This window comes from Ailuropoda melanoleuca, chromosome 1 (assembly GCF_002007445.2).
Source record: "Ailuropoda melanoleuca isolate Jingjing chromosome 1, ASM200744v2, whole genome shotgun sequence".
Classification (NCBI taxonomy): domain Eukaryota; kingdom Metazoa; phylum Chordata; class Mammalia; order Carnivora; family Ursidae; genus Ailuropoda; species Ailuropoda melanoleuca.
The window spans coordinates 108,422,884-108,448,392 of record NC_048218.1 but is presented as its reverse complement, the minus strand read 5'-3'; the positions used below and the strand labels follow the sequence as shown (position 1 = coordinate 108,448,392).

Sequence of the window (25,509 nt, the reverse complement as noted above, 5' to 3'; positions counted from 1 at the left end):
CCTCTTACACTGTTGGTGGGATTGCAAGTTGGTACAGCCACTTTGGAAAACAGTGTGGAGGTCCCTTAAAAAGTTAAACATAGAGCTACCTTATGATCCAGCCATTGCACTACTGGGTGTTTACCCCAAAGAGACAGACGTAGTGAAGAGAAGGGCCATACGCACCCCAATGTTCATAGCAGTGTTGTCCGCAATAGCTAAATCGTGGAAGGAGCCAAGATGCCCTTCAACAGATGACTGGATTAAGAAGATGTGGTTCATATATACAATGGAATTACTCAGCCATCAGAAAGAACGATTACCCAACATTTGCAGCAACATGGACAGGACTGGAGGAGATTATGCTAAGTGAAATAAGTCAAGCAGAGAAGGACAATTATCATATGATTTCACTTCATTTATGGAACATAAGAAAGAGCAGGAAGATCAGTAGGAGAAGGAAGGGAAGAATGAAGGGGGGGTAAACAGAAGGGGGAATGAACCATGAGAGTCTAGGGACTCTGGGAAACAAACTGAGGGCTTCAGAGGGAAGGGGGTTGGGGGATTGGGATAGGCCAGTGGTGGGTATTAAGGAGGGCACATACTGCATAGTGCACTGGGTGTTATATGCAAGTAATGAATCATGGAACATCACATCAAAAACTAAGGATAGACTGTATGGTGACTAACATAACATAATAAAAAATTATTATAAAACACTAATTAATCCAAAAATAAAAAAATAAATAAAAATGGCTATGATGGTAAAGTTTGTTATATGTTTTCTACCACAATTTTAAAAAGTACCTATCCTAAGTACCATATCAGATTAATTAAATCAGGTAGAGTGGGGCTAAAACTTCAATATTATTTAAAGGCTCCCTGGATTATTTTATGGTACAATCATGTTTGCAAGTAGCTGCCCTACTCTCTCATCTTGAATCTAATCTGTCTGCCCAGTTCTTCCTCCTTAGCCAATTACTGCGGGGGCAGGCTTTACCCTTTCACAGAGAGCCATATGGAGTCAGAAGTTTACTTCATTCAGAGCTGGGCTGGGCTGCAGATTCGACATGGGCCACCAAATCATCTCCATAGATTATTAGAAGCAGGACGTTAGTTAACTCACATTTCCTTATTCAGCCCTTTGTGTAACTTCTGCGCGGACCAAAAAAGGAAATGCCTAGTATAGCTCCAAGTGAGATCCCAGGCAAAGCCAGGCTTTCCCTTAGTGGTAGTTAGCAGAAGGAAGAAAGCAGACAGAGAGGAAAGAGACCGTAGTAGCCCAAAGCGCTGCCCACAGAATAGAAGCCATAGTGGGCAGCAGGAGGAAAGTGGCCACCTAAAATGAGATGGTTAGTGCAGGACAGAAAGTCCCAGAAGCCAGGCACAGAAAGCTTAAGGAAAGGAGAGGGGAAACGATATAATTCCTTTTTGTCTAAAACTGGACCTATTTAATTTGTTTTTAAATAAAATAAAAACTGCTGCGGTGAGGGTAGGGAAGAAGTAATCTTCTTTATGGGGAAGGGAGTGGGGAGCAGGGAGTGGAGTTTTTGTGCAGAGAACAGTAATCAATATTCAAAATCTTACTTCTTAATACACCGATGGATTGAATTCAGGCTTTAGCATAATTTAATTAAATGGACTATTGTTTTTCTTTCTCACTGGTTGTAGTGAGAGCGCTACAAGTCTGAGGTGAGCAGGATTATGTACTAATTGAAGTAGATCTATCTGCCTCAAAGCCAACGAGGACTCTGCAAACAGACTGAGAAAGCTTTTGTATCAGTTTCATATTCAGCAGGGTGTGGGTGCACAGAAGGATGCACGTTACCTGCTTGGTTTCCAGTTTCTAGAAAACGGGGCAACACGTTGGGTGAGTTGAAAATTTTTAAAATTACGGTTGGGTTATTCATGGGACATATTGGCTAGGTGGTGTTGGAACAGGACTATGAAATTTGTGCTTCTGCAATACTTTCTTCCAGACACAGTGTTCAGATTTGATTTTCATTTGAAAAGGGAACTGATATTTAAGTGTCTGTTATGTACTAAGAGGCTAGAAGTTCCAGATAGACCATCCTACGTTAATTCCCACAATAACACCCATTTTACAGTTGAGGAAGCTGAGACTCGGGAAGATTTTTTTTATTTTTTATTTTTTTTCAAGGGCACTTAGCTCATAAATAGCAGAACTGGGATTTGAAGCCAGTTATTTCTGGCTCCAAAGCCAATATTCCTTCTGTTGGTTAACCCAGATTTTGAAGGCAGTGAAGCTAAGGCGTGTAATTCCTTTGATTCAATTTTCACAGAGTCACACTTAGATGGTAGATAGCAGATATAAATCTGAGTTCTCAAACTCAGAGGTCCAAAAAATTTTAATTTCTATACATCAACTTAATCATATGTTAAGCCTCCATTCTGATAGGCATTCTAATAATTTCTGTTGAAGTGCTCACGTCCCAGGCCAAGTGTTCCCCCGAGGGTGCATGTGGCTATTTCCATACTGTGCTTTGGCCTTGGCTCATCGTGGCTGCCGCTTGGGGCCCAGCCACTGAGGTCTGCTCCAGTCTCTGGGGGCCTTATTCTAAGCAAAGTCCTTCTTTAATCCTGCTTCCCAGGAAAGTAGTCATCTCTCACCTCAAATTTTGGTCTCAGCAACAGGTTTAGGCTTTTGAAAATACTAGTCAGAAAAGATGAGTGATGCCTACCTCAAAAAGTTGTTGTAAAGACTAAATGAATTATCTATAAATGCTCAGCACAGTACCAGACACATGGTACATTCTCTATAAATATTAGCTGTTATTACATATTTTAGAATATATTTACAAGTATTTTTTCTCTGGTTTTTACCTATGTGGCTTACAAAATACATGTAAATATATGGGATTTATAATAACTTGCATATAAGCAGCGCTGATATTGCTTTGTGCCCCAAAGCACAAAATTTTCCTATTCTGTTTCACACAGTTCCCATAAATAAAAGAGGGGGAAAGTATGATGTTGTTACAATTGAATGCAATGAATTACACAGTATATTCTTGCTACTTCCAATTGTGTCTAGGCATCGCTGAGAATTCTATCCTCCCCTTACAATTTTACACATAATGATGATTGGAAGAATTTTCCAGAGACTAGCTCTGTTTCTTTCAACTCTTGTGTCTTCCCCATGGCCCCACATGCAGCATGATGTACTGTAGGTCTGTGTCAGATCATGATAGGATCCCTTTGTTTCACGATCAATCACACAGTAGATAGAAGGAGCATTCCTGGACGTGGTTCCTACACTGGAATGATTGTAAGCCACCCCAAAATATCCCACTGAACCCAAATTAAGTGTGACCGCAAATCAGCTTCTTGTTAGCCAGATCCAAAAACTTCCCACTGATAACTCGGTGCCACCTGATTTAAGAAGGGATATGTGATGGTAAGGAAGTTTGAATGGAAAGAGTTACTAATCTTAATGAAGGTCAGTTCATCTTACATCTACAAATTTTCTGAAAGTAAAACTTTTGGAAGGTCCCCCTAAGGACCTTGAGAGATGTCTGTGCAAGTAAGAGGCCCTGAAGCTTCAACCTATTTTCATGGTAAATCACAAGTATTACGTGGTGTCTTTCATGTAAAGGACAAAAGACTGTGCCTCACGCATCCAGCAGATGATAACCATTGTTGGTGGTCGAGTTGTAATGGGGGTGTTCGAGATACCTGTGCTGACTCTTGTCCACGTGCGCTCTCCAACTCACCCACACTTTCTCGGCCCTTCTCTGACTTGCTCCACACCCAAGAAGCTGGCATCTGTGTTTTTTTTTAAGATTTTATTTATTTATTTGACAGACAGCAAGAGAGGGAACACAAGCAGGGGGAGTGGGAGAGGGAAAAGCAGGTTTCCCGCTGAGCAGGGAGACTGATGCGGGGCTTGATCCCACAAACCCCGGCATCATGACCTGAGCCGAAGGCAGACGCTTAACTGACTGAGCCACCCAGGCGCCCCTGACCTTTATGTTTTGCCTTTACAAACTTCCTTGCCCCTGGCTTCCTGTGGGCTTTGGCCAGCAGGAGCCAACAGCAGGAGTTTGGTGAGTAAGAAGAAAGACAGACTAGGATACTTATCACTACCACCGCCCCCAATTTTCTTCTGGTTCTGACCCTGTCTGCATAAAGCTACAGCTCCTCTCCCAGGGCTACAGAGCTCACTGGGCCCAATAACACCACTTCTACCCTAGGCTCTCACCAAGCCTAAATGAGTAGCATAAACTTCCAGCTGCTGTTAGTCCCTGGGTGTTCACTCTCCCTTGTTGGTTTCCTCAACCTGTACGCAAACCTTCATTGAATCCTTTCAGTCAGTCCTTCTGAGTGTCTGTTTCCTGCTGAAATCCCAACAGATACCTTGTTCTGACCCCAAATACAATGGCCTGTGGTCATTTATGGCTGTATTGCTTTCTCTTTCCCCTGGTATCCCGAGATAAAAGGTGTTGCTTATTTTATTCTCTGAGTGAGTCACAAAAAATGTGTACCTAAAGTCACCTGCCACTCCTGTAGTGCAGTCAGAGCCCTTCCTGTCCCTTTGAAAAGAGCTCTGCTTGTTGACCCTGCTGTGATTTTCCCCTGGGGCTGACATGTCCCTCAGAGTATTTAGCCTCTCTTTAAAGTGTCGAAGTTTCCATATGTGTTTATAGAACCACTTAGCTCTGTCCTATGTAGCTCTAGGGAAATTTGCTGCACTCATTGGAAGTTGAATTGTCCCATCATATTACATAAGATGAAAACCTGACCCCATTCAACTGCCAGAGCGATAGCCAGAGAAGACATTAAGTGAGAACTGATTTTCAATCCGGAGATCCCTTTCCATTCATGAGTCCTTTAGTGTTTCTCCTAGGCTGCACACATGGCTATTTTTCAAAACAAATGTAGTTTTTTTTCTACCCTTAGGAAATACTTAATCTGGGCATTAGAAATGTTTCTGAGAGTGGGGAGGAAGCAGGACAAAACACCAGCACCACATTTATCTTTATCAAGAGAAGGGGGAAAGAATGAGCAGATATAGAACATTCTTGTCTTCTTCATACAGCTGCAGGTGAGATCTCCAGAGATTGTCTGTAAAGTGCACCGGACCAGGACTCACTATGACAATACTGCTTTTGAAAAGCACTCCTCCGGCTCTTGCCCCATCTGACGGTCATGGTCACCCGCGGAGAGGGTGCACTCCCTGACTATTCCAAGGAAGCTCACACCTGAGTCTGTCTAGGCCTAACTGTTGATCGTTTGTCTCTCCAGCCGGTATCTTTTGGTGCCTGTGATGGGGGAGGCCCTGTTCAAGCTGCTAAAGATACCGAAGTGAATATGACAAGGTCCTTACCCTCCTTACACAGGAGCTTACATTCTAGCAGGAAAGGCAGAAAAATAAACAACTAGGCAACTAAGAACATACAGACATACACAGTATATTATAATTTTAGTGATAAGTGCCCCTAGTATTAGAACTGCAAAATCAATTTATTGTAACCAGTAAATATCTTCATCATATTGGTGTGCAGAAAACAAGTGACATGGGGGCGCCCGGCTGCCTCAGTCTGAAGAGCGTGCGACTCTTGATCTTGAGTTTGTGAGTTCAAGCACTATGTTGGGGGTAGAGATTACAAAAAATAAACAAACAAAGAAACAAACTTAAAAGAATTATAGCAGGTCTGAGGCTGCCATGCTTAGAAAGGCTGCTTGCAAGGTTCGTCATTGGCTGGTGTCTGGGAATTGAATGGTAAACCGTTCTTTATGCTGATAGGAAACAAAGTGTAAGTAGCTCAGTGTGCCTAAACTCTCTGGACACCTGCTTTCCCTCTGATAGTCTAGAATTTTGGTATGTGCTATGCACAGGGTGTCTGTGTGACCAGCTCCCAGTAAAAACCCCGGGCACTGAGTCTCTAATGAGCTTTCCTGGAAAACATTTCACACTTGATGTCACAATTCATTGTGGGAGGAATTAGCTGCAGCCTGTGTGACTCCACTGGGACAGGTTCTTTTGTGCCTGGAAGATCGAACCGGGTTTCCTTCAGACTTCACCTCAAGTGCCTTTTCCCTCTGCTGACTTTGCTTTGTATGCTTTCACTATAATCAACCATAGCCATGAGTATGATTATTTGCTGAGTCCTTTGAGTCTTTCCAGTGAATCACTGGACACAGGGATGTTCTTGGGGACCCATGACACAGTTGGGCTGCAGAATTTCTAGAAACAAGGGAATTAAGGAGGTAATCAAGTTGGAAGATGGTGGTAGGGTAGCTTAGAGCACCACATAAACAACTAGAGTGGTTTTTTTTTTTTTAAGATTTTATTTATTTTGAGAGAGAGAGAGAATGTACATGCTCCTGCATGAGCGGGGGTAGGGGCAAAGGCAGAGGGAGAGAGAACCTCAAGCAGACTCCACACTGAGCATGGAGTCCAACTAGGGGCTGGATCTTAGGACACTCAGGTCATGACCTGAGCTGAAATCAAGAGTCGGACACTCAACTGACTGGCCACCCAGGCACCCCTAGGTTGGGTCTTAATAAAGCTGTTACTTCAAACAAGCAAACAAAAAATAACCACAACAAAAAACTGGGGTAAGCCCTAAGTAATATTTAGGGGAAGCTATCAGCATCCCAGCCATTGGACACCCTGGCATTGGCATAACCTAAAAAATTGTAGCCACACCTCATACTCAGAGAAGGACATTTTGTAGAATGATGAGATGAATGGGTTCTTACTTATAGACTTTAAAAGTCAATTATTTTGGGTTTTTTTCATCATGATAAGTGTACTCTTTAATCCACCCCTATTTAACCCATCCCCCCACCCAACTCCCCTCTGGTAACCATTGGTTTGTTCCCTATAGTTTTTAAAAAAAAAAAAAAGAAAAGAAAAAGAAATTAAAAAAGAACCTGTTTCTTGGTTTGTCTCTCCCTCACTCTCTTTTTTCCTTTGCTCATCTGTTTTGTTTCTTAGATTCCATATATGAGTGAGATCATATGGTATTTATCTTTCTCTGATGACTTATGTTGCTCAGCATTCTACCTTCTGGCTCCATCCATGTCTTTGCAAATGGCAAGAATTCAGTCTTTCTTATGGCTGAGTAAAATTCCATTGTGGGTGTGTGTGGGTGTGTGTGTGTGTGTGTGTGTGTGTGTGTGTGTGGAGATATATATGATGAATGGATCCATTCATCAATTGATGGACACTTGGGCTGCTTCCATAGTTTGGCTATTATAAATAATGCTGCAATATACATAGGGGTGCATATATCCTTTTGAACTAGTGTTTTTGTATTTGAGGGGTAAATACCCAGTAGTGTGATTCCTAGATTATAGGGTTGTTCTATTTTTAATTTTTTGAGGAAACTCCTTACTGTTTTCCAGAGTGGCTGCACCAGTTTGCATTCCCACCAGCAGTGCACAAAGGTTCCTTTTTCTTCACATTCTTGACAATACCTGTTGTTTCTTGTATTTTTAATTTTAGCCATTCTGACAGGTATGTTGTGATATCTCATTGTACTTTCGATTTACATTTCCCTGGTGATGAGTGATGTTGAGCACCTTTTCATGTGTCTGTTGGCCAACTATATGTCTTCTTTGGAGATATGTCTATTTGTGTCTTCTGCCCATTTTTTAATTGGATAATTTGTTTTGGGTGTATTGAGTTGTATTAGTTCTTTATATATTTTGGATATTAATCCCTTACCAGATATGTCATTTGCAAATATCTTCTCCCATTCAGTAGGTTGCCCTTTAGTTTTGTTGATTGTTTCCTTCACTGTGCAGAAGCTTTTTATTTTGATGTAGTCCCAATAGTTTATTTTTCCTTTTATTTCCCTTGCCTCAGGAAACATATCAACAAAAATGTTGCTACTGCCAATATCAGAGAGATTATTCCCTGTGCTCTCTTCAAGGATTTTTATGGTTTCAGGTCTGACATTTAGGTCTTGAACCCATTCTGAGTTTATTTTTGTGTATGGTGAAAGAAAGTAGTCCAGTTTCATTGTTTTGCATGTGGCTATCCAGTTTTCCCAACACTTTTTGTTAAAGAGACTGTCTTTTTCCCATTGGGTATTCTTTCCTCCTTTGTTGAAGATGAATTGACCATATAATTATGGGTTTATTTCTGGATTTTCTGTTCTATTTCATTGATCAATGTGTCTATTTTTATGCCAGTACTATACTGTTTTACCTACTACAGCTTTGTAATATAACTTAAAACCTGGAATTGTGATACCTCCAGCTTTGTTTTTCTTTTTCAAGATTGCTTTGGCTATTCAGGTTTTTTTGCAATTCCATACAAATTTTAGGATTGTTTGTTCTAGCTCTGTGAAAAATGCTATTGGTATTTTGGTAGGGATTGCACTGAATTTGTAGATTGCTTTGGGTAGTATGGACATTTTAACAATATTTGTTCTCCCAATCCATGAACTTGAAATAGCTTTCCATTTGTTTGTCGTCTTGAATTTCTTTCATCGATGTTTTATAGTTTTCAGAATACAGGTCTTTCACCTCTTTGATTAAGTTCATTCCTAGATATTTTATTGTTTTTGGTGCAGTTGTCCATGGGACTGTATCCTTAATTTCATTTTCTACTGCTTCATTATTAATGTATAGAAATGCGACTGATTTCTGTACATTGATTTTGTATGCTGTGACTTTACTGAATTTATTTATCAGTTCTAGTAGTTTTTTGATGGAATCTTTGGGGTTTTCTGTATACAGTATCATGTCACCTGCAAATAGAGTTTTACTTCTTCCTTACCAATTTGGATGCCTTTTATTTCTTTTTCTTGTCTGATTGCTGTGGCTAGGACTTCCAATACTATGTTGAATAAAGGTGGTGAGAGTGGATATCCTTGTCTTATTCCTGTCCTTAGGGGAAAAGCTCTCAGTTTTTCACCATTGAGGATGATGTTTGCTGTGGGTTTTTCATATAAAGCCTTTATTGTGTTGAGATATGTTCCCTCCATACCTACTTTGCAGAGTTTTTATCATGAATGGATGTTGTACTTTGTCAAATGCTTTTTCTGCATCTATTGAAGTGATCATATGGGTTTTATCTGTTCTCTTATTGATGTGACGTATCATGTTGATTGTTTTCCAAATATTAAACCATTCTTGTATCCCAGGAATAAATCCCCCTTGATCATGGTGAATGATATATTTTTTAATGTATTATTGGATTTGGTCTGCTAATATTTTGTTGAGGATTTTTGCATCTATACTCATGGGAGATATCGGCCTGTAGTTCTCTTTTTCTGTGGTATTATTATCTGGTTTTGGTATCAGGGTGATACTGGCTTCATAGAATGAATTTGGAAGTTTTCCTTCCTTTTGTATTTTTTGGAATAGTTTGAGAAGAATCGATATTAACTGTTCTTTAAATGTTTGGTAGAATTCACCTATGAAGCCTGGTGGTTCTGAACTTTTGTTTGTTGGGAGTTTTTTTGATTATTGATTCCATTTCATTCGTGCTGATTGGTCTGTTCAAATTTTCTATTTCTTCCTGCTTTAATTTTGGTAAGTTATATGTTTCTAGGAATTTGTCCATTTCTTCTAAGTTGTCCAGTTTGCTCACATATAGTTTATCATATATTTTGTTACAGTTGTTTGTATTTCTGTAGTCTTGGTTGTTATTTCTCCTCTTTCATTGGTAATTTTCTTTATTTGGGTCCTCTCTTTTTTTAAATGAGTCTTGTTAGAGGTTTATCAATTTTGTTGATCTTCTCAAAGAAGCTGCTCTTGGTCTCATTGATCTGTTCTTTTGTTTTTTTAGTTTCTATACCATTTATTTTTGCTTTAATCTTTATTATTTCCTTCCTTTTCCTGGGTTTGGGTTTTGTTTGTTCTTCTTTTTCTAGCTCCTTTGGTATAAGATTAGGTTGTTTATTTGAGATTTTTCTTCTCAAGGGAGGCCTGTGTCGTTATAAACTTCCCTCCTAGTAACACTTTTGCTGCATGTCAAAGATTTTGGACCATTGTGTTTTCATTTTCATTTGTTTCCATGTAATTTTTTATTTCTTCTTTGATTTCTTGGCTGACTCATTCATTGTTTAATAGCATGTTATTTGACCTCCATGTATTTGTGCTCATCTGAAATTTTTTCTTGTGGTTGATTTCTAGTTTCATAGCATTGTGGTCAGAAAAAAGTGCATGTTACGATTTTGACTTTTTTTGAATTTGTTGAGACTTGTTTTGTGGCCTAATATGTGATTTTTTCTGGAAAATGGTCCATGTGCACTTGAAAAGAATGTGTATTCTGCTGTTTTAGGATAGAATGTTCTGAATGTGTCTGTTAAATCCATCTGGTCCAGTGTGTCATTCAAAGCCACTGTTTCCTTGTTGATTTTCTATTTGGATGATCTGTCCATTGATGTAAATGGGGTGTTAAAGCCCCCTCCTATTATTGTATTACTATCAATTTTTTTTTGTTATTAACTGTTTTATGTATTTGGGTGCTCCCATGTTGGGTACATAAATATTTATAATCGTTATATCTTCTTGCTGGATCATTCCCTTTATTACATAGTGTCCTTCTTTGTCTCTTGTTTCAGTCTTTGTTTTGAAGTCTGTTTTATCTGGGAGCACCTGGGTGGCTCAGTTGGTTAAGCATCCAACTCTTTATTTCAGTTCAGGTCATGATCTCATGGTTGTGGGATTGAGCCCTATGTTGGGCTCCATGTTCAGCAGAGAGTCTGCATGAGATTCTCTCTCTCCTCTCTCTCTGCCCCCATCCCCACTCATGCTCATTCTCTCTCTCTCTCTTCCTCAAATAAATAAATAAATAAATCTTTATTAAGTCTATTTTATCTGATAGAAGTATTGCTACCCCAGCTTTCTTTTGGCATCCATTTGCATGATAAATGTTTCTTCATCCCCTTACTTTCAATCTGTAGGTATCCTTAGATCTGAAGTGAGTGTCTTGTAGGCAGCATATAAATGGGTCTTGTTTTTTTATCCATTCTGTCACCCTATGTCTTTTGCTTTTTTTTTTTTTTTTAAGAGAGAGTGTGAGCAGTGGAAGTGAGGGGTGGGTAAAGGGTAAGAGAGAATCTTAAGTAGGCTCCATACCCAGCACGGAGGACACTGACATCATGACCTGAGCCAAAAGCAAGAGTCAGACACTTAACCAACTGAGCCACCCAGGCACCCCATCCTTTGTCTTTTGATTGGAGTGTTTAGTCCATTCACATTCAAACTAATTATGATGATATGTATTTATTGCCATTTTGTTTCTTGTTTTGTGTTTCTTTTTGTAGTTTTTCTCTGTTCCTTTCTTGTTCTCTTTCATGGTTTGTTGGCTTTCTTTAGTGATATCCTTGGATCCTTTCTCTTTATTCTTTGTATATCTGCTATTGGCTTTTGATTTGTGGTTACTATTAGATTTGTATAATACATCTTCTGCATAAAACAGTCTATATTAAGTTGATGATCGCTTAAGTTTAAACCCATTCTTTACTCCTCTCCCTCCCCCATTTTAAGTATTGGTGTCATATTTTACATCCTTTTATTTTATGAATTCCTTGACTGATTTCTACAGAAATGTTTATTTTTACTGCTTTTGGTTTTTTTTCCTTTTCATACTCTCCCTTATGGCCTCTCCCTTCCATTCAAAGTGTCCCCTCTAGGGGCACCTGGGTGGCTCAGTCAGTTAAGCGTCTGCCTTCAGCCCAGGTCACAACCCCAGGGTCCTGGGATCAAGCCCCACGTTGGGCTCTCTTCTTAGCATGGAGCCTGCTTCTCCCTCTTCTCCTCCTCCCCACCCCACTTGCTCTCTCTCTTGCTATCTCTCCCTCTCAAATAAATAAATAAAATCTTTTTTTTTAAAGTGCCCCCTTTAATATCATTTGTAGGGCTGGTTTAGTGGTCATAAACTCCTTTAGTTTTTGTTTATCTGAGAAACTCTTTATCTCTCCTTCTATTCTGAATGATAGCCTTGCTGGATAGAGTATTCTTGGTTACAGATCTTTTTTCCCTTTCAACTTTGAATGTCTCCTCCCACTCTCTTCTGGCCTGCAAAGTATCTGTTGAAAAATCCACTGATAGCCTTTTGAGGGTTCCCTTGTATGCAACTGTCTTATTTTCTCTTGCTGCTTTTAAAATTCTCTCTTTATCACTATCTTTTGCCATTTTAATTACTATATATCTTGGTGTGGGTTGAAATTTGGGAGGATCTCTTTCCTCCTGGATCTGGATATCTGTTTCCAACCCCAGATTGAGGAAGTTTTCAGCTATTATTTCTTCAAATACATCTTCTGCCCCCTTTTCTCTCTCTTCTTCTGTGATCCCTATAATGTGGCTGTTATCACGTGATGGAGTCACTGAGTTCCTTAAGACTATTCTCAATTTGCATAATTTTCTTTCCTCTCCTTTGCTCAACTTGGTTATATTCCATTATTCTGTCTTTCAGGACATTAATTCATTCCTCTGCTTCATCTAGTCTGCTATGTATTCCATCAAGCGTATTTTTAATTTCATTTATTGTGTTCTTGTTCTCTGATTTTTTTTTTCTTTATCTCGGTGTTAAGGGTCTCACTGATATTCTCCACTCTTTTCTATAGTCCAGTGAGTATCTTTAAGATCATTACTTTAAATTCTCTATGGGACATATTATTTAGATCTGTTTTGCTTTTGTCTTTTGCTGTGGTTTGGTCCTGTTCCTTCATTTGGGAGATGTTTATCTCCTTATCTCCTTATTTTGTCTGACTTTCTGTCTGTTGCTATGTATTAAAGAAGTCAGCTATTTCTTTTAACAATAATAGCCTTATGATGCAGAGGTCCTGTAGTGCCCTGCAGTGCAATGTCCCCTATTCCCTAGGGCCTGGTGCTTCAGGGAGTGTCCCCTATATGTGTTGCATGTGCTCTGCTATTGAGTCATGGCCTCTTTTTCCTTCAGTCCAGTTGTCTGCAGAGGCTGTCTTTGCCAATTGTGGGTAGCAAGCTGTGCAGTAGTCTCCTTGCAAAAGGAGACCTGCCTCTGCTGCTGCCAGAACTGAGGTCCTGCAAAACACATGGGTCAGGAGATGTAGTGCAGCAGAGTTTGCTCTGGTCTCCTGCGGGAGGGACGGGGAGGGGTGTTGGTACAAGCAAGTTAGATAAGGAGTGTTGGTGCAGTACTGGTTACTACAGGTGGCCATAGGTTGTGCTGGAGGATAGGGGAGGGAAATGGTGCCTGCCAGTTCCTTTGCTCCTGGAAGTGTCTCCCAATTTACAGACTTTTTAAAATTTATATGGACTCAGCTTAAGTGGAGGACCTGTGATCACATAACCAGCCAATGGTTAAAGTTGTTTTGTTTTTGTTTTTAAGATTGATTTATTTATTTGAGAGAGAGAGAAAGAGTGGAGGGGAGGGGCAGAGGGAGAGGGACAGAGAAAATCTTATGTGGATTTCCTCCTTGGACATGGAGCCCAACATGGGGCTCAATCCCACAATCCAGTCATCATGACCTGAGCCAAAATCAAGAGTCGGATGCCCAACTGAATGAGCCACCTAGGCCCCCCCAACCAATGGTTAACATTTAAAACTTCTCAATTTGTCTTAACTTTTGTCAACAAAATAGACCTGGTTTTGAGGCTAGTGTTTACCTAGAAGTTAAACAATAAAAAGAAACTTTGGTAGAGTTATCTTCTTATAGCTTCTCTGGCCATTTAATCTCTTTTTTTAAAGAAGGCCTGGACTTTCAGTAGCTGGGTGGAGGGAATGGGTATGTCCCCTACCATTTATAGTACCAAGAAGAAGAGATTTACAAGTAGAACCACAGACCCAACTCCCAAAGCAAATGGAGGGGAAGGTCTGATTCCAGGGAGGTTTCTTGGTTCCACAGTTGCAATATCCTCTTCTTTTTTTGCTTTATTCTTCACATTTCTTTCTTTTTTAATGTCTCTCTCTCTCTTCTCTCTCTCCTTTCACACTTTTCCCTTCCTCTCTTCTCTCTTATCTTATTTTCCTTCCTTTTGTCCCCTCTGTCCCTGACTCTTACGCACCCCTTAATTTGTACCACTTTCTTTCTAGCTCCTTCTCAATAACATCTTTTCTTTTTTTAAGATTTTATTTATTTATTTGACAGAGAGAGAGACAGCCAGCAAGAGAGGGAACACAAGCAGGGGGAGTGGGAGAGGAAGAAGCAGGCTCCCATCAGAGGAACCTGATGCAGGGCTCAATCCCAGATCGCTGGAATCACGCCCTGAGCCGAAGGCAGACGCTTAACGACAGAGCCACCCAGGCCCCCCGTCAATAACATCTTCTTGATTCAAGTTTTAACCTTCCCCTTGACTGGGCTTTGGACTCTACCTCTGCCTATGCTTTGCATCTCCCCAAAACATATACAACGTCTCTGGATCAGACTGAGCACTCTCAGTCAGCTGAAAAGTGGAAAAATCAATTGTAGTCTGAGCCTTCTTGAGCCTAATAATGTCTTCCTCCTGTTCCTAAAACTTGGGAAATATATAAAAGGTGACACCAAAAGTTCAGTTGAGGTCTGTAGAGCATTAATGCCTTAGAAATAACAGTGATGCATGCTTTTTCACTAGGTCTGTATTTTTAGCTATAGTATTTGCCACCCCTAAAGATAATATTGCCATGTGTGGTAGTAAATACACGGCATACCTAAGCATGTTCCTCAGGGGCTAGAGAAAATCACTCAACCATCCAGACTGGTGTCACAAAATTCCCAACCTCCAGCCTTGGCTGGGCCCTTGGGGCCATGCAACAACTCTTTTCATGGTCTTTGGTGAGCCCGTAACCCCCTTCCTACCCAAGAACACTGACAACCCTTCACCATTCTTTTTTTTTTTTTTTAAGATTTATTTATTTATTTTAGAGAGAGAACAAGAGAGAGAGTGTGCATGGAGAGGGTCGGAGATAGAAAGGGGGAAAAAGCAGACTCTGCTGAGCATGGAGCCGGATGTAGGGCTCGACACGGGGCTCAATCCCACAACCCTGAGATCATGACCCCAGCTAGCAGAAACCAAGAGTCAGACACTTACTCACTGAACCACTTAGGCACCCCAACCCTTCACCATTCTTGAGATCTTTGCCTGCCATCACAGTTTTCACATTTAGCAGATGACCCTCCCTCTATTTTATTAAGAATGTGATTGGATAAGAGATTTGACATTACAAATTTACCTTCTCCTAACATTTTCTCCTCTGCCATTCATGGGGATAAAATTTCCTTTTTCAGTTTAAAGCCAGTCCCTTCAATCATACTCTTGACCTCATTCCCTCCCATCTCTGGCACTTTCTTTCTTGCATTATCATCTCTCTTATATATCACCAATTTTTCTTTAACTGGCTTATTTATAAAATAATCTCTATGCCCAAATTGGGGCTCAAACTCATGACCCCAAGATCAAGAGTTGCATGCTCTACCAACTGAGCCAGCCAGGCACCCCTCTTTCTACTGGCTCTTTGCATATAAATATGCTCGAAGACTTCTTTCTGGGGAAGAATAATCTTATTTGGTCCTTTCTGCCTCAGGATACTGCCGGGTCTCTGATTCCCTTTCCAGTCAACTTTCTGGAAAGAGAAAAATTAACTTGTTTCTCTATTTGCTCACCTCCCATTCACTCCTCACATCCCTGAGATCTCACTTCCATCATCCATCTCTCTGTTGAGAAAATTATTCCGGCAGTTATCTCTAATGTTCTTCATATGGACAAACCCAAAAGGCACTTTTCAATCCTTAGCTTATTAATGACCTCTCTGTAGTGCTTGACACTATAGAACTTTCATTCTTAAAATTTCTTGGCAACTAGGATATCACTCTCTTGGTTTCTTTCCATTTCTCTGTGCTTCTTAGTCTCTCTAATGGGATCCTCTTGCTTTACTCACCTTTTACGCTGGGAATTAAAAACTCGAGTATCTACTGCGGCTAGGCAAGTGATATAAATAAATGAAGCAAGTATATGAAATAGAAGCACCATGGTAGTGATTAATGGGAGTTGACATTCGTCTTGGTGTTAGAAAGACAATGGGGAGTCGTGGAAACTGTAGAGAATTTGAGAACATGTATCCTGTTTGAAAGGGGAAGCTCAGTTTTGGTATAATGTTGTTATGTGAAAATGCAAGCCCAGTGGGTCCAAAGCTCCTAATTTTAAGAAAATCTCAAAAGCCTCATTTTGGAGTGAAATTCTCTGATTTTTATATGTTGGCAACAATATCAAATTTGGCTGTGTCAACCAAAGAAAACATGCTGAATGAATGAATATATGCCTTAAATATTGGAATACCTCACAGTCATATACTGGTCTCATGGCTATTTCTTTATATACTCTTCTGTACTGGCTCATCTACTATCATGATTTTAACTCCCTCTGATGAACTGAAGATCTCCATCTCCTGGCCCGGGATCTCCTGTGACATTCAGATAGATAGATCCAGTTATTTGCTGGGCATTATACTTGCATGTTCAATAAGCTGTTCAAGTTCTACACTCCAAACTTGGGCTTATGATTCCCCAGACATCTCCTCCACCCTCTCAGCTGGTTGTATCACCATCCTTCTGGGCATTCAATCCCGATTTCTGGGAGTGAATCTGGATTTTTGTTGCTATTGTTGTTCTCTGTATTCACAGCTTTCCACAACCAAGGCCTGCCAGTCATACCTATTGCATTGCTTGATCTGTCCCATCCTAATACCACTGTCTTCATTAATGTCCTCAACATCTCTTGCTTGAACTAACCCATTAGACTCCTAAATATTCCATGGGGCACCTGGGTGGCTCAGTCAGCTAAGTGTCTGACTCTCCGTTTCAGCTCAGGTCATGATTTCGGCATCACAGGATCAAGTCCCATGTCGGGCTCCTGCTCAGCACAGAGTCTGCTTGTCCCTCTCCCTCTGCTTCTCCCCACTCCACTGCTTGCTCTCTCTCTCTCTCTCTCAAATAAATAAATAAATAAACGAATGAATGAATGAATGAATAAAATCTTTTAGAGTTCTAAGTATTCCCAACCCATTTGCCTGCCTATAAATTAGCCATCTTTAAATCCATTCTTTCTACTAAGGCAAATCTGATTACTCTCCCATTTTTTGAACCATTTCAAGGGCTCCCCACTGCCTGCTGACTCTGAGGTTTTCAGTGACATCGCCCCTACTTATCTCGTACTCGGTGCTCTACTACTACCAGATAAATAGCCTGTAGCTCCGCACATATGCCAACATGCTTCCTGCCTCCTTGACTCCTCTTTTTGTCCCTTCTGACTTCCTACATTCTTCCCAGTATCCTTTAATTCTTAATGTTAGAGATGTTTCTATGTCTGGGAACCCTTCCCTGAATTTCCAATTTGGGCCAAGAGTCCCTCACCTGAGCCCTCATGACCACTGTGTTTATGTTACAGTTTTTCTTATATCACATGGTAATGATGTGTTTATGTGGGTATCTTCTATCCAGCAAGCTGCCCTAAGGTAGAAATCATAACCTCATTCACTTTTCCCCTCTCCCCCAACCTTAACATCTAATATAATTCCGAGTACATCGCAATGACTCAATATTTATTGAGCCTAAACTAAACCCAACTGTTATCTCATGGCACTTGGTAACGAGAAGTTTCCCAGGGATCAGAAAGAGGTGTAGAATTTAGCCCAAGACTTCAGAGACAAAGAATTAATGACAAGTTTTATGTAAACCTATAGTTTAAAAACCATAAGAAGGAAAGAGAGCTAAGTGGTAGTACACTGAAATCCCAGAAGATGGGGTTATAGCCTCATCAGACCAAAGAGAAGAATGCACCCTTGGACTATAGTAGTTGAATCATGGGTGTCCAGTTTAGAGGAGGGAATTATCCCATTGTTCTCCATCCTGGTCAGCCTACATCCTAATGCTGTGTCCAGGTCTGGGGGCCTCCTGCTTGCATGACCGACTGAGAGATGAGGACCAGCGTGGTGGGGAGTCCCAAAGCCCTGTCACTGAAGGGGAAGTTAAGAAACTGATGTTGTGAGGTGTTTTGTCTGAAGAAAAAGTATTAGTGGGAGCCTGAGAGGAGCGTTGAAACATTGGAAAGTCCCTCATTTGAGAGAGGCAAAATATCTACTTCATGAGGTAACAGAGAACAAAATTGGGACCAATAAATGAAAACTACAGGGAAGCAAATGACAGTCCCATGTCAGGGACAGTTGTCTAAGAATCAGGCCTGTCAGAAAGTCACAAACTGTTTCACCAAGTAATCCACTCCTATCCCTGGGAGTGTTCGAGGAGATACCAAACAGCCAGCTGCCAAGGCAGTTTCAGAAGTGCTTGCTGCTCTGGGTGTCATCCTGGACTGGACCAGTAGATAACCTTCCAATACTAAGACCCTAGAACTCTGTGAGACTAGAGAAACCATCTTTCTTTCCTACGGAGAAGGTTAAAGGAGAAGTTCTTTCTTCAAATGAAGATGTGGGGAGATAAAAGATCTATCATTTGAATTCACCAGTTCAGAAACCACACTTGGCATTCTTGGTGTTCTCTCATCATGCCCTCCTACTTTTCTTGGACTTAAATGTCTCCCTACAATAGATCCTGCAGTCAGTCTCAATTTACTGGTCATGCTTCTTCCTGTGGTGCTGCAGGAGTGCAAGGAACTTCCCCAAAACCAAGGATGACTTTGGAAGCCACTGTCGTGTAGGCGACCATCCCTGTGACAAGAGGGTGGCTAATTCTACTTCCGTGCTCCTGCTGGTTGAAATTAGGTAGGAGGTACCCACGTGTGCTCCTTCCAAGTTAAAACCCTCTCATAGGAGCAGGGAGGTTTGGAGAGCCCTACTCTTAAATATGCAAGAATAAGAGACAAGGTATAAAAACGAAAGGAAATATCTCAGTCCAGCAAGACTGAGAGTTAACCCCTCAGAAGTGATCTGGGATCTGGAGCTGAAGTTCTATTACGCAAGTGTTTTGCTGGAACCTAGAGCCAGGCTAATTTCTTCATAATTGTGAATCCCACTATCCCTTGACTGTTCTCTCTTAGAAAACTAATCTACCTCTGGCATCCTGCAGTTGGTTTTATAGGGAGAGGAACTTCAAGAGATAATGAGTACAGGAGAAAAAGAGCCCGAGGCTTCATCATAGAGGGTTGACTCCCTGAATGTTCTCCCTGCCTGGTCTGGATTCCTGTTAGCCTCCTCTACCTGGTCATTGTGAACACTCCTGACATCCTCACCCCATGGCCATTACCGACCCTGGGTCATCCATGTCTTTTAGCTCTGTTTCCACTCCTAGGCCCTGAACTGCTGCTTTGGAAACTTTGGAAATCTGCAGACCTGAATCACAACAAGTTTTATCATCCTACTAGCCAAGCCAGCTTCCTGGAGCCCTTGTATGTCCCCACACTGGCTGTTTCCAATCCATTCACTCAGTGTGGCCCAAACCCCACTTCCAGAGGACCCCCCCCTTTCCCATCTAATAAGGCTGCTATGCTTCAATTGTTCAATCTGCACCACCTCCCCTTCAGACCATCCCCTGTTTACAGAGGGAGTATTTCTCTTAGTCCTGAAAAGGAAGTCTTCCCCTAAGCTCTCAATTTAGAATCCTCCTGCCTTCTCACCCCTAAGTGATCCTCCTTAACTCCAATTTCTGTCCTCAAATCCAGTTCTATATCTCTAATTGCCTGTAGGACACATGTGTTGAGTGCCATCACATGACCAAGGCCCCGGAGTCAACAATTCCCCAAGCAGACTTGTCATGCTCCCAACCTTCTTCCAACATCACCATCACCGACCCATGTCCTCATGTCCCTTCTTCCCTCACAGGTATTGTGTCACCACAAAGTGAGGGGTAGGAGAGAAAGGCGAGGAACACTGCAGAGACGTGACCCTTCATGGTGAAGGACCTGAACCGCAGGAACCAATGGCTTCCCTTCAGACATCTAGTAATTGGACAAAAATAAGAAAGGCTAGTTTGGGCCAGTGTAAGTTTGGTATTCTGCTACTTGAACTAAAATGCATTCAAAACTGGTACGCCAATTCTGATCAACTTCAGAGCCAGCATTCTTTCTGGCATAGCTCACTGAGACTAAAATAAACATTAATCATTAGAAACCCCATGAGTAGCTTCAAAGTCTAATTTTGTTTTATAGAGAGCATCTAGGAGATTTCCAGGCTGCTAAATTTAAATATAAATAATCTTATGGGATTTTTTTTTTCTTTACAAGTAGAGGTAGTGATGAATAAGTTTTGATTAGACTAATACTTTTTTTTTTTTAAGGCAGCACAGTGGCAGTTCCAATAGGCTGTGGATTTTCTAGTCTGTCACGGTGGTTTGTTAGGATTGGGTCTAAACCCCTTTTGTAAACCCAGGGATTACTAATCGGCACTTGTTTTCCCAGCCCTGGTTGTTAACTGCTCATTTGGCAAAACGCCAACGTGGTTAATCACGTCCCGGCTTCCTAAATCTCCATGTTTTTAACAAGAGCCTTCATTTCCTGGGCTAAGCTGCTCCAAAGTGTTTGATAACCGAGGCGTAAAGGATGAGTTTTCAGAGAGATGAGATATTTCCTGACCAGGTGGCTGGAAAAGTGTAGCTGTCAGTTGTGTCTCATGTGTTCTAGTAGTCAGATTTTGATTACAAAAAGGCGGCCTCACGGAGAAATTGTAGGGTGGGAAAATGGAAGCTTCAGGTTTTCCTTGTCACTTATATCCGCGGCTGTCAAACTCTTTCCCTTGAGTTTGTCAGTATTGGCAGCCGCTGATGTCAAGGGAGGCCGGTGAGACTGAAGTCAAACTCCCGCGTTAATCAAAAATCTTGTTACCGGGGTGCCTGGGCGGCACAGCGGTTAAGCGTCTGCCTTCGGCTCGGCGTGATCCCGGCGTTTTGGAATCGAGCCCCACATCAGGCTCCTCCGCTATGAGCCTGCTTCTTCCTCTCCCACTCCCCCCTGCTTGTGTTCCCTCTCTCGCTGGCTGTCTCTATCTCTGTCGAATAAATAAATAAAATTTAAAAAAAAAATCTTGTTACTGTTCTCTTTGGTTAACCCAAAAGTAAGGAAATGTAAATTTACATTTCTAAATTTCCACGAAATACCACTTTATTAATTTCATATATTAGGGTCCCTGTGAAGTTTTGTTTTTTTTAAAAAACAGAATTGTTGGGGTGCCTGGGTGGCTCAGTCGGTTAAGTGTCTGACTCTTGGGCTCAGGTCATGATCTCAGGGTCCTGAGATCAAGGCCTGCATAGGGCTCTGAGCTCAGTGAGGAGTCTGAAGATTCTCTCCCTTTGCCCCTCCCCCTCTCAAAAAAAATTAAGATTTAAAAAGAGAGAAAACTTCTATTTAAAAAGTTGAAAAATGCTAAGAGATCAACAAGACGGAGCAATCTGCCCTCCCTGAGGAATTTTAAAAGTAACATTTACATAAAAAGATAAGTAAAGTCGGGGCGCCTGGGTGGCACAGCGGTTAAGTGTCTGCCTTCGGCTCAGGGCGTGATCCCGGCGTTATGGGATCGAGCCCCACATCAGGCTCCTCCGCTATGAGCCTGCTTCTTCCTCTCCCACTTCCCCTGCTTGTGTTCCTTCTCTCGCTGGCTGTCTCTATCTCTGTCAAATAAATAAAAATCTTAAAAAAAAAATAAGTAAAGTCGAGTGGGAGGGAGGTGAGGAAAGAAGTTAGTTAGTTAATGAGTGACTTAGTTTAAGGCCGTTATGCCAGGTATCTTTGGTTTGCCTCTCCAGCTTCACTCCTCACCCTTTTCCACCCTACTTTCTGTCTAGAGGCTGACCTATATGGACATATCGCCAGAGCTCCCTTGCCTTGTCCTCCAGTTTGTTTTGGCCAGTAGGGAGCCCTAGTGGAAGCCTAGAAGGCAGAATCAAGGGGAGGTCAGGGCGTTACTCCCCTAGCCCTCCATTAGGTCATGTTCCCATGGGTGCTCACTGCGGCCCTGAGGCAGGGTCCTCTACACACACTCTCCTTTGGGTTCTCATATCAGCACTCTCCCTTGTCTTGTTGGGGCTGGGTGGGGTGATAGTATGATTTATGTTATATGTATTTGGTCTCCGTGAAGGAAGACGGGCTGGAGATTGAGTTCAATCACCAATAGCCAATGATTTAATCATGTGTGTCTGCATAATAAAGCCTAATAAAAACCCAAAATGAAAGGGTTTGGAGAATTTCCAGGTGGGTGAACCCAAACATTCCCATGTGCCACTGAGCTGGGCCCCAAACTCCATGGGGACAGAAACTCCCTTGTTTGAGATCTCGCCCTATGTATCTCTTTACCTGGCTATTCATTTGTATCCTTTAATAGACTTGATAGTAAACCAGTAATCCGGTAAGTAAACTGGTTTTCTGAATTCTGTGAGCTGCCCTACCAAATTAAACCCAAGAAGGGGGTTGCGGGAACCTCCGATTTATAGCTAATCAGTAGGAGCAGAGGTAACAAAACAAACTAGACTTGCGATTGACATCTGAAGTGGGGGCCGTTTTGTAGGTCGGAGCCCCTAACCTGTGGAATCTGACGCTATCCCTGGGTAGATAGTGTCAGAACTGAGTTGAATTGTAGGACACCGTGCTGGTGTTGAAGAATTGCTTCGTAGTGTGGGGAGAAAACCTACACATTGGAATCGGTACTGAAATCCTTAGGTCGTAACAGCTCCACTGCTAGTAACTCTAGGTCATTGCATAATCTCTTGTGGTTCCCCTATGTCCCACCCACATTTTCGCAAATAGACATCTGATACATGAACTGCGATGAATTACTGTAACTAAGGGTTGCCATTTGTTCCCATCGAACCCTGATTGATACAGTGACTGGCTGTGTATTCTTTGTTTGACCCTCCAAAAATATTCTTCCTTCTCCCCCCAACTCCCCAGCACGTTCTGTATCCCTGGAAGCAGATCCTGGAAACCGCCAGTTGGATTTGCCAATGGGAGCCACCGTCAGGAGATTGGAGGGCGGGTGGAAAGAGGATGGGCTCTTTATCCCCTGCCACGTTTTGGTTTGGCAGTTGTTGTGTTCCTCTACTCAAGACCATAGCCCCTGCCAGGCAGCCTCTCTCCCAGGGCTCAGCTTTGACTGTCACTTTGCCCTTCCAACTGTACGGTTGGTAACAACTCCCCAGTGTGGCTCATCCCTGGATGCTTCACCATTTCTTGTTGGTGCCCATAACTCCAGCCGATTTTTGTGAAATAATCCTATAATTAAACTCCCCCCAATTGTACTTCGAGTGTGTCATCTCTTCCCTGCTAGTACCCTGACTGGATTTTAAAATCCACTGACTGGATAGTGAATTTTAATACTTGTGGCATTATATGCAGATTAGAGTTTTATTCAGGGCCAGGGATTCATTTTTAAAGAAGTCTTAGTAAAGCTACGAGATTATTTAAATTCAGACAAGTAGCAAAGACAGTGTTTTCTCTTCTTGCCCTTTGTTCACTCAACATAGTAAAGTTCACGGAGTAGGAAAAACAGTACATTAATTGGCTCTTTGTCCAGCCCAGGCATGGTGTGTAGCCAGGGAAGGAACAAACTAACAGAACAGGGATGTGAAAAACATGTAACCGAAGAATTCACAACGTGTAGCAAACAGAGCAGTAAATCTTCAACTATAGAATATTCATACTAAAAGACATCTCAGAGATTTAAGCTCCAAAGGAACATAACCAATAACATTTCACTCCTGAAAATTTAGTAAGTCAGCTACCTCCATGGACAGGAGTATGAGTTTCTCAGTGTAGGACTTGGAAGGTATGGATGTGAGAAAGGAAAAGGAGTAACAGAAGACTACATCATGGCTCCACGGTCCACGAGTCCTGAGATATTCCAAGTGAAAACACTCATTCTGTATTAAACAGCTTTCAAGAACATCAGCCTGTCTCTCCTGATCACTATCGCTTCACAAGTTATGCGATGCGACATTTATTGAGCGCCCGCTCTGTATGTGGCACTGCACTGGGTATAGCGGATACAGAGATGAGTGAGCATGGCAGATGAATACACTGACGTCTCCAGACCAGAGCACGCTATAACTACACCCGTGGGTCAACATGAGCCGCAGGAGCATGAAGCCGTCCTGCTGCATCCTTTTATCTAGCATGAATTCCTCAGGCTGCAGTTCAAGCCCAATTCCATTTCATTTTTAAGAAGAGATGGATAGCAGCTATTCACTATCTTTCATGTAATTGCATCTCAAAGGGTAATTTAACGATGACTTCACCTCTTTGCTCTCGATCCTGCCTGCTAATCCATCTTCATTATCCCAATGTGAAGGTCCCAGGTCTTCTATACTATGAGCATATTTTTTTAGGCATCCAGAAGATGCCAGAGAAGCATGCAAAGCTTTGAGTTGAAGGTGACCACATTTCAGGGTGAAGAGGGGTGATGACCAGAGTTCATCACTGCTCCCCATGGCAAGAGTGCTTTTTCACCTGTCAACACATAGGAAATAGTAATATTTTTAGGTTCACATCGAGCTAAATGGAAGAGATTATCTATAGCTGAAGCAAAGGGCCCAGGACTATGATTGTCCCAGGTCCTGCCTAGTTATCTTAAGGTCCAAGAGGGTCTACGTAGCCCATTCATGGTTAGTTACTGGAAACTCTGGCCTAAAGAATGAAGTCCAAACCCCTAAGGCTGGTGTGGCAGGTAACATATCCAGACAGCCGTCTTGCTGGGGGCCTTGTTGTCTGGCTTTGTTCACTCTGGGCACTGAACTCTTCACTGGCCGCTCAGTAGAGATATCTGCACACAAAATCATATCCGGGCGGGGGGGGGCTCTTTAAGTTAGGAATTTATGAAAGTGGCAAAACATGCTGACGGGAGCCATACTCTGAAATGAGAACTCCATAAAGCTTATTATACAGAGTTACGTTCAGCTAACTGCAAAGGGGATCGTCAATGGGTTGTTTTATTTGTCTCTAGTTGCTCCTCACTAAGAAACTGGTAATAACCTTTAACAGTACTCCTCTGTGTGCTTCTCACTGTTTGATTCCTGGGGTGCCTGTTCTGGGATGCTCATTTTCTACCTAAGGTTGTTCTCATGTTGGCAGATCATTGCTGGCTTCTGAACTTTAGCCTCAGGAATGGTTGGTCTTAGGCAAATCTGTCTTTGGACCTTCCGGGCTATTCAGTACCCTTGTGAGATTGCATTATTTGGAGCCGTAATGGGGGAGGAGGTAGGAAAGAGTGAATTCAACTGCTTTTGGTGTGAAAGATTACTTTGTCTTTGGAGTAGGCTCTGTCGTCCCCCATTACATAAATAACCAGTTATTGTGAAATTTCCTGTGTAGCACCATTACCCCAGACATCACTGCCAGACTTAATCACCCAGGCCAAGCCCTCACCAACTGGATGCTGTTCATCTTTCCCTTTCTCTCTACCACCTACCATGTATCCTGTTCTTTGGCCATAACCACATTCTTAATTTTTCCTGCAAATATTATTTCTTTTCAGTCTTTGTGTTCCTTCTGTGAAAACCAAAAAACCAAACCAACCAAACAAACAAACAAAATCCTAAAACCTTCCCCAATTTGACTTCCTGGTAGACATCTACTCACCAAGATCTGTGACTCCTTCCCCAGCTCCCTGGTGGAGTGAATTCGTTCCCTCCTTTTTGATCACCTTATAATACA

At 41.8% G+C, this 25,509-nt stretch overlaps 1 long non-coding RNA gene across 1 annotated transcript; it reads left to right on the top strand.

The window, feature by feature from the left end:
- Window positions 1–1,229: 1,229 nt before the first annotated feature.
- LOC109489168 lies at window positions 1,230–19,741 on the top strand. Its single transcript, XR_002142117.1, has 3 exons — window positions 1,230–1,331; window positions 1,651–1,849; window positions 19,697–19,741. It is a non-coding gene; the product is annotated as an uncharacterized LOC109489168 (long non-coding RNA).
- Window positions 19,742–25,509: the final 5,768 nt, after the last annotated feature.